At 44.2% G+C, this 18806-nt stretch overlaps 1 protein-coding gene across 2 annotated transcripts in view; it reads right to left on the minus strand.

Moving 5' to 3' along the window:
• The window catches only part of PRKCE (protein kinase C epsilon), a 501657-nt gene that overhangs the window by 187105 nt on the left and 295746 nt on the right, over window positions 1-18806 (minus strand). The gene's annotated exons all lie outside the window — the stretch shown is intronic.

The following is an 18806-nucleotide window of genomic DNA, read 5'->3' on the forward strand; positions in this document are numbered from 1 at the left end:
ACAAAAGGACTGTCCCCATTTCTTCCTTCCTTCCACAGGAGAGGTTGCTGCAAATCTAAGTAAGTCCTGCAAGGGGGCTAATAAATGACAACAACAATAATAGTGATTGTTATGGACTGAATGCTTATGTCTCCCCCCTCCCCAACTCACATGCTGATGCTCTACCTGCCAATGAGATGCGTTCATGATGGTGGGATTCCCAGGATGGGGTTAGTGCCCTTAGAAGAGGAAGAGATGTGAGCTCTCTATTTTATGAAGACACAGCAAGAAGGTGGGTGTCTACAAGGTGGGAAGAGGGCCCTCACCTGACCATGCTGGCACCTTGATCTCAGACTCACAGCCTCCAAAACTATGAGAAATACGTTTCCACTGTCGAAACCACCCCTTCTATGGCATTTTGTCATGGGAGCCCAGCAGATTAGTACAATGATAATAACGGCTAATGCTCACAGAGGGCTTACTCTGGTGGCAGGTGCTCACTGAATCCTTACAACCACCCTTTCTTGAAGGATACTGATAGCATCCCCCCTTCATAGGTGTGCCAACTGAGGAATAGAGAGTTCGCGTCTCCTGTTCTCGTGAACACAGCTACCAAGTGGTGGAGCCCAGGTTCTAACCCAGACAGCGGGGAGAAGCCACCGTTCCACTGTCCACACATTGCTTTGGGGGACAGCCCACTTTCCCAACAGCAAAGCCTCAAAGCTCTCATAACACAAGGGCTGAGTTGCCTTTAGCTTCTCCGAGGGTAGGGAAGGTAGGCTCTACTCTCCTGCCTGGTTCCCAGTACTACTGCAGGCCCTGGAAGGTCGCCTACATGGCACTGAAAAAGCTCCATGCTCCCAAAAGTCCCCCCACACTCAATATGCCACCGTGGCAGTACTGTTACTGGGGAGAAGAAACACGGCTCCTCCCAGACCCCTTTGAAAATAAGGTTCTTTGCAATGGAGAGCACCTGTGTGAGCCAAACAGCTGCTGACTCCAAGGGCAGCTGTGGGGTCAAGGCAGAGAGGGTAGGGGTGGAGGGACGTAAAACTGGCGGGAAAGGCAAGACAGAAGCACATGCCCAGTGTGGGCTTTTAGAGGGAAGCAGCCTCCAAGCAGACAGGCAGAGCTGCTGATCCCCAGCACAGACCCTGAGACCCCGATGGGGGTCTGCCTGAGGACCCCCCCACTTCCTGGCCCCCAGCCTGCCTGGGTCCCCTTTCTAACTGGTGCTTATTATTTCAAAAAGTCTCTGACACAGAAAGATATGGAATATGGAAAGCCCACCTCCTACCCTGCCACAGCCTAGGGACCAAGACCCAGGTGACCAAATTCTTATGGGGACATCCCAGCTGTTTTATTTTATTTTTTAAATTTACTTTTCCAGTTCTGTTTTAACACAGAGACATGCACACACACACACACATACACACACACCAAGAAATCTGGCAACCATCACCCAATTGTGCAATGATAGGTGACTTCCATTTCTGCTTCCTACTTTTCACTGCATTCAGAATATTCTACCATTTTTATAAGGAGGAAAAAAAAAAAAACCCACGGTTAATTAAAAGAAAAAAAAAAAAGAATCTATGCAGCCCTTACTTGCTACAAACCTCATCTACAAAAATCCAGACGCCAATTTCCAGGCCTGGGCAGCTGAGGCCAGAGGATGGAAATTCTCTGCAAAAGGCAACCTCTAACTGCCTTCACCGGATTCCCCATGGGACACATTGAAATAGTAAGTTGGCCTCCTATTGCATTTAAGGTGCAATTTGATTTGCAAATCCCTCAAGCTTACTAGTCATTTTGACCCTGGAACGTTGTGTTTTCAGTGAAACTCATGATGAGTCCAATCTAGTTTCCTCAAGGGAGTCCTGCTGGAACGGGGGTTACAGGTATCCCTGAAGGTCTCATTTCTCAACTTTTTACAGAAATGACCAGGGACCAAATCAAACTTCTAGACTCTGTTTCCAATGATTTGATACGTTAACACAGCATCCCATTAATTTAACCCCACCGATTTTTAAAGATCTCTTGGAGGGGTGCACTCACACCTGGAGAGAAGCTGTTTAATGTCTGTGGCGGGTGAGGGGAGGGTCCTGGGGACAGGTTAGACAGACAGCCAAGAATAATTCCCCTTAGTCTGATTGTCAGACTGAACTTTCCCCCAAAGGTTCTGCCACTCCTGCCCCCAGAGCACATCCACACTGCCTCATGAGTTACATTCTGTGTCAAAGATGCGTGAAAACAGAAGGCTATAGGAGGGGAAGAACACAGGTAAACCTCATGCTCCCTTGAGGACCTCCCCACCTGCCATGTACACAGTAGTAGTAGGACAGGCAATAGGAGAAAGGGGACGGGGCCCTGGGTCGGTCAGCACACTCCCTCCCACATTCCTCTGGACAGGGAAGCCGAGGGTCCGGCCAGAGCATCTCTGTGCCTGTCACCCACATGCCTGGATCATGAGGGGAGCCGCAGGGTTCCTCGGCCCCACAGAACCTCCCTGCCGGGCCTGGAGTTACCAGCAGAAACTGGTCCCTTGAGCATTTCCTGCTGCTGTCAAGGGTCTCAATTAAAATGCAGTTCCTGTGGGATAATGCACCTGTGGGGTAATGCATCACACACGTGTATATGTGAGTGTGTGGTGTGAGTGTGACAGGATTTATAAATGTATACAGATGTGAATATAAAAATCAGCTAATAGATTAGATATTAAATATATCATGAATAATTTCTATTATTTATAGACATACATAATAATGCAGACCAATAAAGTATTATTACATTTATTTACATCACGAACATAGTATAACTGTATATTATAATTACAATAAAATATTATGATCATGTTTTAATCAAAATATTATTAATATAGAGTATATAATAAGATATAAACCTATGTAGTTTGGCTAAACCATTTGAAGGTGGCAAACACAGTGACACCTTATCCCTAAATACTTTAGCCTTCATCTCCTGAGAACAAAGCCATTCTCCTACAAAACCACAGTATTAGAGTCAGGAAATTGAACATTGCTGTAACATTATCTAACATATAGTTCATTTTCAAATCTCTCCAATTGTCCTCCCCCAAAATACCTCTTATAGTTGTTGGGGCTTTAAATTTTTTCAGAAGCTACTTAGAGCTCATGCCTTGCATTTAGTTGCTGTGTCTCTTTAGCCTTCTTAATCTAGAACAGCTTTGTTTTCTTTTTATGACACATTTATGTTGTCTTATGGAATGTTCCACAATCTGGACTTGTCTCTTTCCTCCTGATTAGCTTCAAGTTAAATGGCAAGTATACCACAGAGGTCTATGTATCAACACATCCAAATATATCCATTAAGATCCCTAGAGACAACTGTGTAAATGACATGAGCATACAATTTATGGGGGAGATACAAAATATTCACTCTTCCTAGGAATTTTTAAAATGCAAAGCAGAGCAGTCTTGACATACCGCTGACTTACCATATAATACCTAATAAAGAAACAAATTTGCTTTAAAATGGTATTATCCACAGTATACCTACACAATGTGACATAACATTTCCAAAAGTGATATTATAATAATAGCAAATACCACAAAGAGACTCACATCCTTTCATTTGAGTTCCTTAGCTATTAACTCTAAGTCAATAATTAAACTAAAAGCTATGTAATTTACAGATGTTCCCCATCGCATATCTAATTTGGCCAACAAACAGAAGTAACTTGATTGTCTAACATTAAGAGAATGGTCTAGGGGTGCCTGGGTGGCTCAGTCAGTTAAGTGTCATACTTGAGCTCAGGTCATGATCTCACAGCTCATGGGTTCGAGTCTTGCATCTGGCTCTGTGCTGACAGCTCAGAGCCTGGAGCCTGCTTTGGATACTGTGTCTCCCTCCCTCTCTCTCTCTCTGTCCCTCCCCTACTTGTGCTCTCTCTCCCAAAAATAAATACATAAATATTTTTTTAAAAAGAGAGAGAATGGTCTAATGAATTATATTACATCTATAGCAATTTAAAAACGGTAAGTGGAGACTATGTAGGAACACGGGGAAATGTGATAGAATACTGTAAACAGAATTCACAAGAGCACAAACCTATGGAAAACACATTTGCAGGTTGACGGTAACAAAAGTGAGAGTTCCTATGCTCTACTAGGATTATGGGTTTATGTATTGTACATAGTGTTTGAAAACAATGTTCTCTAATGTTCCTTAATGACTTTTAAAATCAGTTCTCTGTGCCTAAGGGTCCTTTGTGCTGCGGAAGCGGGAGGCTGCCTGGCATGAACGAGGAGACAGGCTGCAGTGCAAAGGGGGACAGGACAGATTTCATCAGCTTCACAGCCACCCGTGCTTCTAAACTGAGCGAAGAGTCACCCTGACCGGTCTCCCGACGCCCGCTCCGAAGGATGCTCACTGCTGTCACTGGATGCACCCAACTACGCCCACCTGGTGGGACCCTTCGTTTGCAGCAGCCCCAGAGGCAAAATCAGGCTAGCTTTCCTCCCAGAACCCCCATCTGGCTCTTTCCAGATCCTTTGTTTTATGGGTGTGTCTGCCACACAGCAGAAGGGGAGACCGTAAGTCACAGAGAGACCAACAAAAAGCTGGATCACTTCTGCCAAACTTTCTGTGGAAATGCAGATTTGGTCGGTCAGATATAATGACAAGAGTTCACAGAGGCATCAAGCAAAGCAGCGAATCCTCTGGAGCAACCCTGAGATCCTCTGTAACCTCAGCCTCCAGCAACATTCCTGGCACGTTTCCCGCGGGGTTCGATTAGTCTATCAACTTCAGGCTCTTAGGAGCTTTACACGATGAGCATCCTACGTCCCCCAAGCTCAGAAGAATCTAGGACAGCCTGCAGGCAGGTGACAGAGCAGCAAAAAGAGCCGACGCGTTGCAGTTACGACTGTTAGTCTCTCCTCACCTGGCCCCTTTCCCCGGGGCTGAGACCTCCCTGTTGCAACCACAGGGACACTCTTGCACACAGAGAAAAGCAGCTCCTGGCACCAGTCTGATCGTTGAAGATCTCACTGCTCCGCCATGTCCTCCCTCACCCCACCTCACCACCTCTTACACAAAAAGGGAGCTGGCTTGACAGGACTGAACACTATCCCCTATGTGAGGTGACAGACACCCTTCACCTCCACACACCTGGGATATCTTTCAGTTTAAGAATACCGAGCAGGGAATTTCTGACAGACCCAGACCTATGAACACCTGGATACCAGCACTTCCTTCCAGGTCACATGTAGCAAGGACGGCCAAACCCAAGGATCGACCCTGCCCAAGACCCTTGACCAGAAGCCTGGACCAGACTGACCAATATGCATGACCAGCAGCCTCTGGGTACCACTGCTGTTCCTCACCACAGGACAGTCACCTATCCTTATGCTCAGGGGCACACGGGGGTCTTTTCCACAAGCAAGTAGCTGTGGGGTCGTCTTTATTTTTTTCTGACTTCTCTCTTTTGACCTCTTCTGCCAATATGGTTGAACTAGGCATTAGGAGACCAGACAAATGTTGCCTCTGCCCCAAACTTGCTTTATGTTCTAGACCAATTCATTCAATGTCTTTGGGCTTCTGCTTTCTTATCTATCAAGCAGGGGTAATGCAATGGCTCAGCCTAAACCCCAAGCTCATGTGCTTCTCTTTTTCTTCCTGGTGCGAACACAATACCTCCTTACTGCCGGGGTGGGGGGTGAAACAGCCTCACTCCCCACCCTGCGAAACCTGCTCAGTCACCCCCTAATTGCCCCACCCTGCTGGGGCCCAGCTGCCTCCAGATGTTCCACACCTGTCACTGTGAGTAAGAGAGAGTCAGCATTATCTCTCCCCACCCCATCCATTAGGAGCTTTAGAAAAACAACTCCATCTTCAGACTTGGCAAGCTTCCAGGAAGGTTGGGCTGGGCGAGGGACACTGACTCAGTTCTGGGACTCAGTGAGAAATGTAACGGGTTTGGGGAAAGCCTGGGGACCTTCTCAGAAGGCTTTTCTTAGAAGCCAAGCCAAGAATGAATCCAGTCCTCAAAGGCAGGTAATTTCACAGTACAAAGAAAACTCAACCATCCTCGTAGTTTTGGTCTAAGTAACTGTCAAACCTGAGAAATGGGAAGCTGAAAAATAACAGCTACAATTTATGGGGCCCTTGCCATGCACTGAGTACCATTCTAAGCACCTCACATCCATGAAATACTATTCTGTGCCCATGAGGTACTGTTACATACACATGAGGTGCTGTTCCATATTCATGAGGTACTATTACATATCCATGAGGTGCTGTTCCATACACATGAGGTACTGTTCCATATTCATGAGGTACTGTTACATATCCATGAGGTGCCGTTACATACACGAGATATTACTGCATACACGTGAGATATGTAAGCAACTTACATACATCCTCTCATACTAAGGAGTGGTATTATTCTCGACTTACAAAGAAACCAAACCTTCAAGAGCCTAAATAACTTATTTGTTGAAGGTCATACAGTTAATAAACAGTAAACGTCAGTTCAGAAATTCCCACCTTGGCCCATCCAGTCACACCTCCCAAGGATGGAGGGATGGCCTGGGGGTCCCACTTGTACCCAACTGTGTGGACAGAAGTCACCTCCTACTGCTGCCCACCTCCCTGTCCACACGTCCACCTCTGCTCTCGTCTGGAGACGTAGGAAAGGAAGTTTAAAGGGACTGATGAGTTCATGATCCACCCACATGATGGCATTTAATGCAGTGGTTTAAGAAAGGGAGATATGCTTAATCCATCAAGAAACAATAAATAGAAAAAAGAAAGCTAAGAAATGTGTGTATAGTCTGTACGTATATGAGAAAGAGAAAAGGATAAGCATACTCAACTCAAACAACATAAGTGAAAAGACACACTGAAAATCTTCGAAGGGAATGAAATAAACCATTCATCTAAAAACGTTTATTATGTGGATAATGGCTATCAGGCACTGTTCTGGACACAGACTCCACACCACAAAGGATGGCCTGTGGCCACTCTCTCAATTATTGCCCTCGGATATTCTAGATTTGGTCCTTAATACACAGATCTCCACTAACAAAGCAACAAATACAAGGTTATTCCAGACAACGGTGGTTATGGCTTGGGGGGAGCACCTAATAGAAGCCAGACAGAACCCTTCCCATTCCGTCTCTGAGGGGTTAATTTTCCCTCTCAATAATTCTCTGGTCTGCCTTTATGGACTTATTGGTGAAAAGATACAAGATAAATGGAAAGAAGACAAAACCACCCTTCCCCCAAAACTAGGTACTGAAAATCAAAGAAGCAGTGACTTTTCTTTTGTATTTGCCATGAGGAAAATAGGTTATAATATTTTCAAGTGGAATTAATGCTTCATGAGCATGAGTTTTAAGTATTAAGTAAATATTTATGTGATGCCAGAGAATATGTTCTACATGCTGTACTCACACAATAAAGAAAATTTCTGTTCAAAACAGGAAAGAGGAAACAATTAACTCCCCGGGAGAGATTACTCCATGCTATCTATATCTTCCCAGAGAGTCACACAAGGAGAATCGGAGATGTCTGAGGGCGGAGGCTTGCTGTTGTCTACATGTTTTATTCGGTGTGGAATCTAATCAGAAGAGCACTGGGGGCATTTCAAGATTAGCATCTCAAATGTAATAGAAACTATTTCTTCTTTCTCTGCTTTCTGAATGATCTGTCCTGTGTTTATTGCAGAGTCTGAGCTCTGTCCACATAGTAAAATAAAACTTAAGCTGGTTTGTGCTTTGTAGGGAGAAAATGTGAAAGAATCAGACGCTGATAGGTTAGGGAGAGAGCAGAGTATAAGGTGAGGTGGAGGGGCGCCTGGGTGGCTCAGTTGGTTGAGTGTCCGACTTTGGCTCAGGTCATGACCTCACGGTTCATGACTTCAAGCCCCATGTCAGGCTCTATGTGGACAGCTCAGAGCCTGGAGCCTGCTTCGGATTCTGTGTCTCCCTCTCTCTCTGTCCCTCCTCTGATCATGCTCTGTCTCTCTCTGCCTCTCAAAAAATAAAGAAACGTAATAAAAAAAATTCAAAGTGAGGTGGAAAATATGCTGATGGCCAGACAGTGGGATGATGATCACTGAGGGAGAATGGGGAGGGTGACCCCCCCAATCCCACCACCCATGTTCTGATGCAAAGCACACACATGAACACAGAGAACCATTGGACAGCAGCAATTTCACTTAAGCATGGAATGTGCTCCCCTCCTGCCCTTCTGTATTCATTCATTCATTCACTCACTCATTCATTCCCTCTCTCCCTCCTCCATCCATTCAAAATTACATACTGGAGTTACACTGGAACTTCACTGCATGCCTCTGGAACCCAGGAGAAGTCACTACTTGCCAGGAGGAAACCACAGAGCAAAACCCTCCAGGCTGACCTGCTAAAAACTCCAAGAACTTTCCCAGCCCGGGAAATCAGCCAAGTGGGGCACCAGCCAAGGGTGGGGCGAGAGGCCCCGCGGGTGCCAGTGACAGTCCTATGATTCAGATCGCAGGAAATAGAGCTGCTGCCGCATTCCTGGGCACCTGAGCCCTAACGGAGCTTATGTCCATGAGGTTGCGTACTGTCCACTGTTCATGTTTCTAAAATACTGTATTGAAAAAGGCCTGTGGGAGAACAGTGGCAGAAGTCTGTCTCGGCAGGGCGTCTGTCCACTCCCAGGTGCTAACTGGTTATTGTGGAGAGGAATGTCAGAGAAGGGGTGTCAATGCCAAGTGAAGGCTGGCTCCCACCTGCCTTCAAATATATAATAAGCCTTCTAATGCCATGGTCACCCCCACCAAAAATGTTATGGGGTTACAAAAAGCCCACACACATCCAGTGTTATTGATATCAGCCCTTCCGCATCATCCGGTCAGCGGTAGGCAGAGCTCAGAAAGGTTTGAGCACAGTAAACTACCAATCATAATCTCTAGTGCCCCAGGGCCCCTAGCTACCTCATCCTGGGCTCCACCCAGCTTCTCAAAAGTGCCTGTACCATTTTCAAAGACATCACAATAAACTAACTCTGTCTTCTCCAACCTTCTTCTTTGCTAAGGTAGTTTTGAGTGCTTGCTAATGAAGTTAAAGTTCAAAAGACAACCCACATCCTGTCCCTGAGTGATCTGGAGTCCCAGGCAGGGGTCCCAGGAAGCTGGCCAGGTGGGTAGGTCTTGTTACACTGGCAGGAGAGAAGGAGTGTTTCAGGGAACTAAAAGATGGAAAGAAGAAAATAAAAGGCAATGTAAGAATGGCAGGACAAAGGAGCTGGAGCAAAAAAATAAAAAGAGGTAAAGATGATTGTGAAGTCACAAAATCCAGGCTGGTAACGGGCTAAATGAAGGCCACCCCTTCCCAGGAAGTTGAGGGCTTTGCCTTAAGTACTCGATCCACCTTCGCCAGCCCTTTGGTCCATGCCGACCAAGAAGCGAGCTCACCTTCCTTCCACCCTCCCTCTTGGAAGCCCAGCCCAGTCCAGGCCCCAGGGCATATCACGCAAGAAGCTTAACACAAGTGAACAAGCCCCATGTCTTTCTACTGAAACAGCTATAAGGCCCCCAGCTCTTGTGGAACTTGGATGTTTTCCCCTGGCTCTGAAACCCTGCTTAAACCTGTGCTTTCAAATTTTATGTTCCATTAAGAGTGTGACCAAAACTCTGCACATGGAGAGAGGGATGAACAGGTCAAAAGCAATAATGCTTTTGTTTTGAACTGAAGGCATCCCATAATCCAACCCATGCTCCCTTAAGGTGCGTGCCTGTGCTCTTGTGTGCCAGAGGTCTCTCTCCCACCCTCCCCCCACCCCCTGCTCCAGGTATTCTCCCCAACCAGGGGACACTGCAGTCGAGGAAACCTAATAAATCCCCAGTTACTGCTTCTTAGGGCCTCGGAAACTCCTATCTCCCCCTCAGCTGTCTTTCCTAGTGATATGGGAATGTTGGGAAAAGAACAGTCACTATTGTGAGGGAAAAAAAAATGTTTTTCTAATAACTCTGTCAAACAACAGAGCCATTCATTGAAGTTTGGGCCCTGTATCTATAAACTCCCATACAAAGAAAACAAAAACTGCCGAGAGGAAAAGAGGTGTTGGGGGGGGGGGGGATCTTCTTTTGTTCCAGTTTAATGAACATAAGAAAATATTTTGAGGCCACAGATGCTGAAGGGTGATCCAGTTAGCTTAGGCCTTGGTGCTAATGAAATCCAACTGAGGATCAAATTCTCCAAGTAAGTGAGTTATCTTTGTCCACAGGCAAATGTTTTTGGCCACAGGCTCTGCCTTGAATCTCAGTAACTTCTTGCCTGTATATATTCTTGGTCATCAGAGCCCCGGGGAAGAAGTGGTTATGGCTCAACATTATCCAACCTCTGTTCTAAAGACATAACTCCCATCCTACACCCTACTACCTCTGGGCAGCCCAAAAGTTACGTCTTTGCTTAAAGAAGGTGGTACTTTCCTAATCCGGAAATCTGGGTCACGCATACAGTGCAGCGGCCTCCCTGAATTTTCATTAGGGCTTGGCTTAGCAGTAACTGAGACTATGCAGCAAGGGTTAAGCTGAGGTTAAGGTCTATCACATATTTAAGAGTCAAGAACCACTGGTGATGGATTAGCATTGCCCCTGGCCAAAGCACATCTCTGCCACATCTCTGAAGTGCGAGTGAGTCTGGTTATCCCTTACTAGGTCATGAGATGCCTAAGAGGAGAGAATTGAAATGCATCTAGAAGAAAAGTGGTAAAAAGGAATTTTAGTTTCTGGCAGAAATAAGAAAGGGTTGAATAAGAGGTATCGTAGCCAATCTCCAAGATGACCCCTAGTGATCCCTGCCTCCCGATACTCACACCTTTGTGTAGCCCCCTCCTACAATGAATAGAAGCAACCTGCTGACTTATATAACCAAAAAGATTCTGTAGACTATGACTTCTGAGGCTAGGTCATAAAAGACATTGCAGGTTCCACCTTGTTCTCCCTTGGGTCACTCACTCTGGGGAAAGCCGGCTGCCATGTCAATAGAACACTCAAGCAACCCTAGAGCAAGATCCATTTGGTAGGAAACCAAAGCCCCCTGCACACAGTCAACCCTGAATCGTGAACCATGTGTGTCAGCCATGTTGGAAGTGGATCTGGCAGCTGACCAAAGCCCTGGCCAACATCCCACTGCAACCTCCTGAGAGACCGTGGGCCAGAACCATCCAACCTAAAGTTGCTCCTGAATCCCTGGCCCCCAGAAACTGTGCGAGATAACACATGTTCATTCTTGCCTGCTAAATTTAAGCTGCTAAATTTGTGGTAATTTGTTGCATATCAACAGATCCCTAATTCAAGAGGTAAAAGATAAGCCAAGCAGAAGAGATATAAGGTCAACATCAGAAGGAATCATTTTTTACTTGTGAGAATCAGTCATTCACTCAATCAGTGTTTACTAAGTGCCTCTTAGATGCTAGGCACTGTGTACTTTGTGTTACACACCTATCCTGCCTATGGAGAGAGAGGGGAGAAGAATAAATACTAACAGGACAGACTGTATCAGATTGCTGTCACATGGATCCCAGAGTCTGTGTGAAAGCAAGTTTGGCTGACCTAGCTCTTGAATCTGGGAATTCAGAGATATTACTGGCTGTCCTAAAACCCAAAATGATCCCTGTAGGCGTTCGACTGTACTGCATAAGCTTTATCCTTTAAGTGTGAGGCTTTAACCCTGTTAAACCCTTAGATCCTCTGGGAGGGCCCTCATGAGTTTAGTTTGTGAATCTCAGATCCTATTGGGAGAGGTCAAGCTGGGAAGGGAGGAAATTGTGCTGCATGAAAAGGGGGAGGACCTAGAGAGAGTGGTGGCAAGAGACACATTTTGGAAAGTTCATATCCAAGGCTGGTGAGTGCTTGGCGCATCTAAAGCAAAATATGAAATCTATTTTTTTTAAATCTAAAACTCAGGGTTCCTGGGTGGCTCAGTCAATTGAGCGTCTGACTTCAATTCAGATCATGATCTTGTGGCTCGTGAGTTCCAGCCCCATGTCAGGCTCTGTGCTGACAGCTCAGAGCCTGGAGCCTGGAGCCTGCTTCAGATTCTGTGTCTCCCTCTCTCTCTGCCCCTCCCCACCTTGTTTTCTCTCTCTCTCTCTCTCAAAAATTAATATATTTTTTTTAAATTCTAAGACTCATGGTGAGCACTGAGTAATGTACAGGATTGTTGAATCATTCATTATATTGTATACCTGAAACTAATATCACACTGTATGTTAACTGTACTTGAATTTAAAAAATAAATTTAAAAATAATAGAACTTATTTACTGCATAATAACTTCTCAAAAGGGTCCTCAGGATTGCCATTATTACCTGTACTCTACAAATGAGGGGTAAGAAAATCTAAGTGACTCACCCAAGGGTGCGTAGTTATTACGTGGTACAGCCTGATTTTGCATCAAGGTCTCTCTGGCTCCAAAAGTTCATGGTTTCCCCACCATATCTCACATGTTAAAGAATATGAAATGGGACATTCCCCCACTCTTCCCCTTTCATCTCATATGGAAACTAGGGAAAACACAAGAAAATTCAAGCATGCTGTTCATATTTCTCTAACAGGTGGCTCATAGATTTTTTTTTTTTTTAGTGACCTTTCCTTCTTAAATGCTGTAAATGAAAAAACACTACGTGAAAAATTATTAGCAGATTGGAAAGGGAGAGGCCAATTTCTTTCAAGTGAATATGGGGTTTGATGAGAAGTTCTGAACGTTGTTTTGGAAACCAGACCGCCGGCAAACTAACAGAAAATGCAAACTCACAAAGACAACTAACTCACTTTCATATATACACCAGGGAGCATAAGGGAGTGACAGAAAGACCAGAGACCCCACTTTGGGTCTATTTGTACTGATCCAGTTAGGTCGTCCAGAATTTTGAAAAGCAGGAGGAGATGTGAGGTATGATGCAGGGACAAATGCAATCACCACATAGGCAACAACCTTCTGGAACAAAAGGTTTGTATTCACTCAAGTCAAGCAAGGAAGCAAGTTTCAGTTCTAAGTGTTCCCCAAATCTGACCCAAGTCATCTAGTGTCCAGCAGGAACACTGGTCATGGAGAAAAAGTCTATTCTTTTCCCCAGGTCGGTCCCCTCCTCAATCCTGAGGCTACAAACATGGAAATTTAATGCTGCTGTTTTGTTTCATTTTAATGAAAATCATCCTCTTTTTCCAAACACAGCAGTCAACAAAGGCTCAGTTCGAATCTATTACTGGAAAATTAAAAGTGAGAGGTTAAAATATCGTGTGTGTCTAAGGTAGAGAACTAACATGAAAATATGACATTATATATTTTGCTCTTTTAAACCATTTTCCTGAGGGGAAAAAGCTTGCAGTGTTGAAGATGGCATCCCTCCTGTATTCCGCAGCTGCCCTGGCCTCTCTGGCTGCAGTCTGTCCCAGACCATCTGTGGAAAGGCCACCTCTTCCTGCATTTGCCGCCCAACACGGGAAGAACAGGGCGACAATTTTCCTCTTGCAGTCAGGAAGTTTGAGGCTTTTTCATGTTTGTTTATTTTTGAGAGAGAGAGAGTGCAAGTTGGAGAGGGGCAGAGAGAGAGGGGAACAGAAGGTCCAAGCTGGCTCCGTGCTGACAGCAGTGAGCCCGACGCAAGGCTCGAACTTACGAACCATAAGATCATGATCTGAGCCGAAGCCAGACGCCTGACTGAGCCAACCAGGTACCCCAAGTTTGAAGCTTTTTAAAAGCTTACACAATATTCCCCCCTTATTTGCAGTCAAGAAAACCCCAGTTGACTTTTGGGTGGGGAGGACCTGGCGCTTGACACTCACTAACCAGAAGAGCCTTAACCTATCAACCTGATATACACACCCATTAGATCCCTGACTTGGGTCTATCTGAAGTTGGTGTCTTGCTTGAAAACCTTTCTCGATATCAGAAATGCCCTCTCATTCCTCAAAGGGAACCTCATTTCCTGTTGGAGTGTGATGGCCACAGGAGTTCAGAGAAACATTTTAAGGGCAGGAAGGAAGGGAAAAAAGAATCTCTTTCAGACAGACAAGAGCCACGGTCTCTGGTCCAATCTGAATGAGAACACAGAAGAACCTGATTAAGCCCATTAACATCATTCCACCATTATTTTCTTCTAAATGACCTAAATTCTGAGATCTTCACCTCCTTAAAAAAACAAAACAAAACTGTGTTTCTCAAACTTCAGCATGCATCAGAATTACTTGGAGGGCTTCCTGAACACACGCTGTTGGATTCCATCCCCAGGGTTTCTAATTCAGCAGGTTTGGGGAGGCCCTGAGGATTTCATTTCTGACCAGCACACAGGTGATGCTAACGCTGCTGGTCTGGGACCACATTTTGAGGACTGTCTAGACCACATTAGGTGCCTTATCTGAATCACTGAAAAGTGCTACACTTACTTATCCAAAAGGGTTAGGGCCCTGCTAAGAATGTAGAAAGACCATCACTCCCACCGCTGCGATAAAAAATAGACAAACAGAACAAGGAAACAGAATAGAGCCCAGACATTAGTCCACACATACATGCTCAACTGACTTTCAACAAAGGTAGTAAGGCAATTCGATGGAGAAACTGTAGTCCTGTTCAACAAACAGGACTGTAACAATTGGATACCGGGATGCAAAAATAAACTCAAGACAGAGGATAGACAGAAATGTAACAACTATTACATATCTGGGGGAAAATAATCTCTGAGACCTTGGGATTAGGTAAATATTAGATATGACACCAAAAGCACAATTCATAAAAGACTGCAAATTTGAACTTCACCAAAATTAGTAGTAGCTGCTGTTCATAAGACATCGTTAAGAGAATAAAAAGGCAAGTCCCCAACCTGAAAAAAATAATTGCAAATTGCACATATGGTAAAGCACTCAGGTCTAGAATATATCAAGAACTCCCAAAACTTGATAGTAAGGAACTAGTCCAATAAAAAATGACCTCAGATTTGAAAGACACCACACCAAAAAAGACATACAGATGTCAGCTAGGCCCCTGAAAAGATGGTGAATGTTAGCTTTAGGAAGATAAAAATTAAAACCACACTGAAAACAGTACGTACCAGTTAGAATGACTAACATCAAAATAATAATAATAAAACTTGAAAATATCAAGTGCTAATGATGATGGAAAGTAACTGGAATTTTCATACCCTGTTGGTGGGAAAACAAAATGGTTTCACCACTTCGGGACACAGTTCACAGTTTCTTAGGAAATCAAACTCACACTTCCCACACATGTTCTAGCAATCCCATTTCCAGGTATTTACTCAAGTAAAAAATTATAGTCACACAAAAACCCATATGCAAATATCTCTAGCAACTTTACTGGCGATCCTCAAACACTGCAAACAATCCAAAGTCTCTCAGCTGGGGGACGGATAAACAAATTGGTGAACACCCATACAATGGAATTCTACTCAGCAACGAGAAGGAACAAATCACTGACACAATCAGCAACACAGTCAAATGCACTGTGCTAAATGAAAAAAAAAAAAAAGCTAAATTCAAAAGGCTATATACTGTATGATTGCATCCAAATGCCATCCAAATGACATTCTGGAAAAGACAAAACTGTAGGCACTGAAAAGGGATCAGTGGTTACCCCCTACCCCTTCCCCTGCACCCCACATGTCACACATTTTTAAGGTAGTGCACTGTGAAGGGGAAAGATAATGGGGGGATTTGGAGGGTGATAGAGCTATTCCATACTTTGATCATGGTAGTGGTTACATAACTGTATGTATCTGCCCAAATTGGCAGAAATGTATGCTAAAAAACAGAGGAGTTCTACTGTCTATAAATATTGCCTTAACATTTTTTAAAAACAGTAATTAGGGAGGAGCTTCCATATCCTCAGCCCTGAGTCAAGAGCCATTAGGGATAGAAAGAGCCAACCTGAGGACAGCTTAGAATGAACATCTACCTAAAGCATTTAAGAAAGCCTGCTGAGAACTTGGGTGAGCTGGAGAGATGGTAAACACCAGAGAGAGCTGGGGTACCTGGCACAAAGCCAGTCCCCTCCACCCTCTAGTTCTACCGTGAACCTGAAAGCTTTTGTTCTTCTGCTCCTGCTCTCACCAGCCTACAAAGGTCCATCCAGACGGTCCTCACAGAAGTCATGTTTTTCCTCCCTCCAAGCTTCCTGTAAGTCACTCCTCCTTCCCAAGACATGGATCTTTTCCTATCTCCCAATCTAAAGCTTTCCCATCCTTTAAGATCTAAATCTTCCACAAAACATTTCTTTATCTGAGCAGTCCATTAGGATCTTCTCCTAGCACTTGGAGGCTTTACTATTCAATTTGATATCCATTCACTAAACACCCATTTATACACCTTCTGAGTGCTTAATGTGGTGCTCGTACTGTTTCCTCAGCTATGGGGCTAGTTGCTTTAGGAAAAGAAGCCCTTAAGATTTCCTGTGTCCTTCTCCCCTACCTTGCCTCTAACACACCCACTGCCTCGTTCCAATCATCATTAATTGAATGAAACACTGAACTATTGACAATAGTAAGAGAATTAATGTTGTATTAAACACATTGCAATTCATTTGCTTATAGCTCAAAATACTTGTGAATTTCTTCCTGACAAGAGGATTAAAATGTCTTTTCACAAAATAAAACCCATCCCGGTTCTAAACAATTTAACAATCCCTAAAGGACCCACAATCGTACAGCAAATATATGCATCTTTTGATATGTGATTGTTTCCATGTATTAGATTCCTTTCATGATAGCACATGGGGATGAGGGTCGGGTTGTTTTCCTTTAAAAAAACAAACAAACAATAATCAAACAAATTCTACATATTTATCCTCTAGAAGTCCTTGACTAAGCATCTTGAGTTCGTAGGCACCCTCTATGGATATTTCCTATTTTCATGCATGCTTATGTTTAAATTAGACAGGCCAATTTAATTAGTCTTTCAGTCCAGCAGAACAGCGATGCAAGAACATCATGCTGGGTTATTGCCATCCTATTCTGAGTCTCAGGCTACATTTCATTATTTGTTCTTTGGTTATGCTACAGTAAATTATAAATGAAAAGTGCTGTATTGATGAGGAATTATTTGATTGCAAGGAAACTGTCATTTCGTTAGAAATTTTCTAACCAGCATTTAAACTCTTCACTCTGTTGAAGTTTTAGTGATAAGGAGACTATCCATCCTGTTTGGCTTGGATACACAGACCCCCTCCAATACTATATCATAGAGATGTGTGTGAATCAGTCTGAGAACTGTGATCTTCCCTGCCCAGAATCACTGGGCTGCACGAAAAGGCCATGCATCCCTGAGGCAAAGCGGAGGTGAGTCTTAAAAAGGCTTGGAAAGTTAAAGAGGACTTGTCCAAACTGATAATTTTGTCACTGGCCAGTTCTTTCTAGGTATAGCTCACAGGTGTGATTTGAGGTATTATCTCCAGGTAGACAAACTAAAATAGATAGGAGAACGTTACTAAATCAGTAAGATTAAAATAAAACCACTTAGGGGCACCTGGGTGGCGCAGTCGGTTAAGCGTCCGACTTCAGCCAGGTCACGATCTCGCGGTCCGGGAGTTCGAGCCCCGCGTCGGGCTGTGGGCTGATGGCTCAGAGCCTGGAGCCTGTTTCCGATTCTGTGTCTCCCTCTCTCTCTGCCCCTCCCCCGTTCATGCTCTGTCTCTCTCTGTCCCAAAAATAAATAAACGTTGAAAAAAAAAATTAAAAAATAAATAAATAAATAAATAAAATAAAACCACTTAGAGTCCCTGGAAGCTTGTTAAAGCACAGGTGGCTGGGCCACAAGCCACCCATTCAGGAGGCCTGGGGCGGGGGAATGGGGCTGAACATCTTCATTTTTAAAAAATATAATGTATTTCCAAATTGGCTAATATACAGTGCGTACAGTGTGCTCTTGGTTTTGGGGGTAGATTCTCGTGATTCATCGCTTACATACAACACCCAGTGCTCATCTCAACAAGGCCCCTCCTCAATGCCCATCACCCGCTTTCCCCTCTCCCCCACACCCCATCAACCCTAAGACTGTTCTCTGTATTTAAGAGTCTCTTATGGTTTGCTTCCCTCCCTCTCTGTTTGTAACTTTTTTCCCCCTTCCCTTGCCCCATGGTCTTCTGTTTTCTCAAGATCCACATATGAGTGAAAACATATGATATCCGTCTTTCTCTGACTGACTTATTTCACTTTGCATAATACCCTCCAGTTCCATCCACGTTGCTGCAAATGGTAGGATCTCATTCTTTCTCATTGCCAAGTAGTATTCCATTGTATATATAAACCACATCTTCTTTTTCCATCCACCAGTTGATGGACATTTAGGCTCTTTCCATAATTTGGCTATTGTTGAAAGCGCTGCTATAAACATTGGGGTACATGTGCCCTTATGAATCAGCACTCCTGTATCCTTTGGATAAATTCCTAGTAGTGCTATTGCTGGGTCATAGGGTATTTCTACTTTTAATTTTTTGTAAGGAACCTCCACACTGCTTTCCAGAGTGGTTGTACCAGTTTGCATTCCCACCAACAGTACAAAAGGGCTCCCTTTTCTCCACATCTTTGCCAGCATCTGTTGTTTCCTGAGTTGTTAATTTTAGCCAGTCTGACCAGTGTGAGGTGGTATCTCAGTGTGGTTTTGATTTCTATTTCCCTGATGATGAGTGACATTGAGCATCTTTTCATGTGTCTGTTGGCCATGTGCATATCTTCTCTGGAAAAGTGTTTATTCATGTCTTCTGCCCATTTCTTCATTGCATTATTTGTTTTTCAGATGTTGAGTTTGGTAAGTTCTTTACAGATTTTGGATACTAACCCTTTATC

This window comes from Herpailurus yagouaroundi, unplaced genomic scaffold (genome assembly GCF_014898765.1).
Source record: "Herpailurus yagouaroundi ecotype Mexico unplaced genomic scaffold, PumYag 210, whole genome shotgun sequence".
Lineage (NCBI taxonomy): Eukaryota > Metazoa > Chordata > Mammalia > Carnivora > Felidae > Herpailurus > Herpailurus yagouaroundi.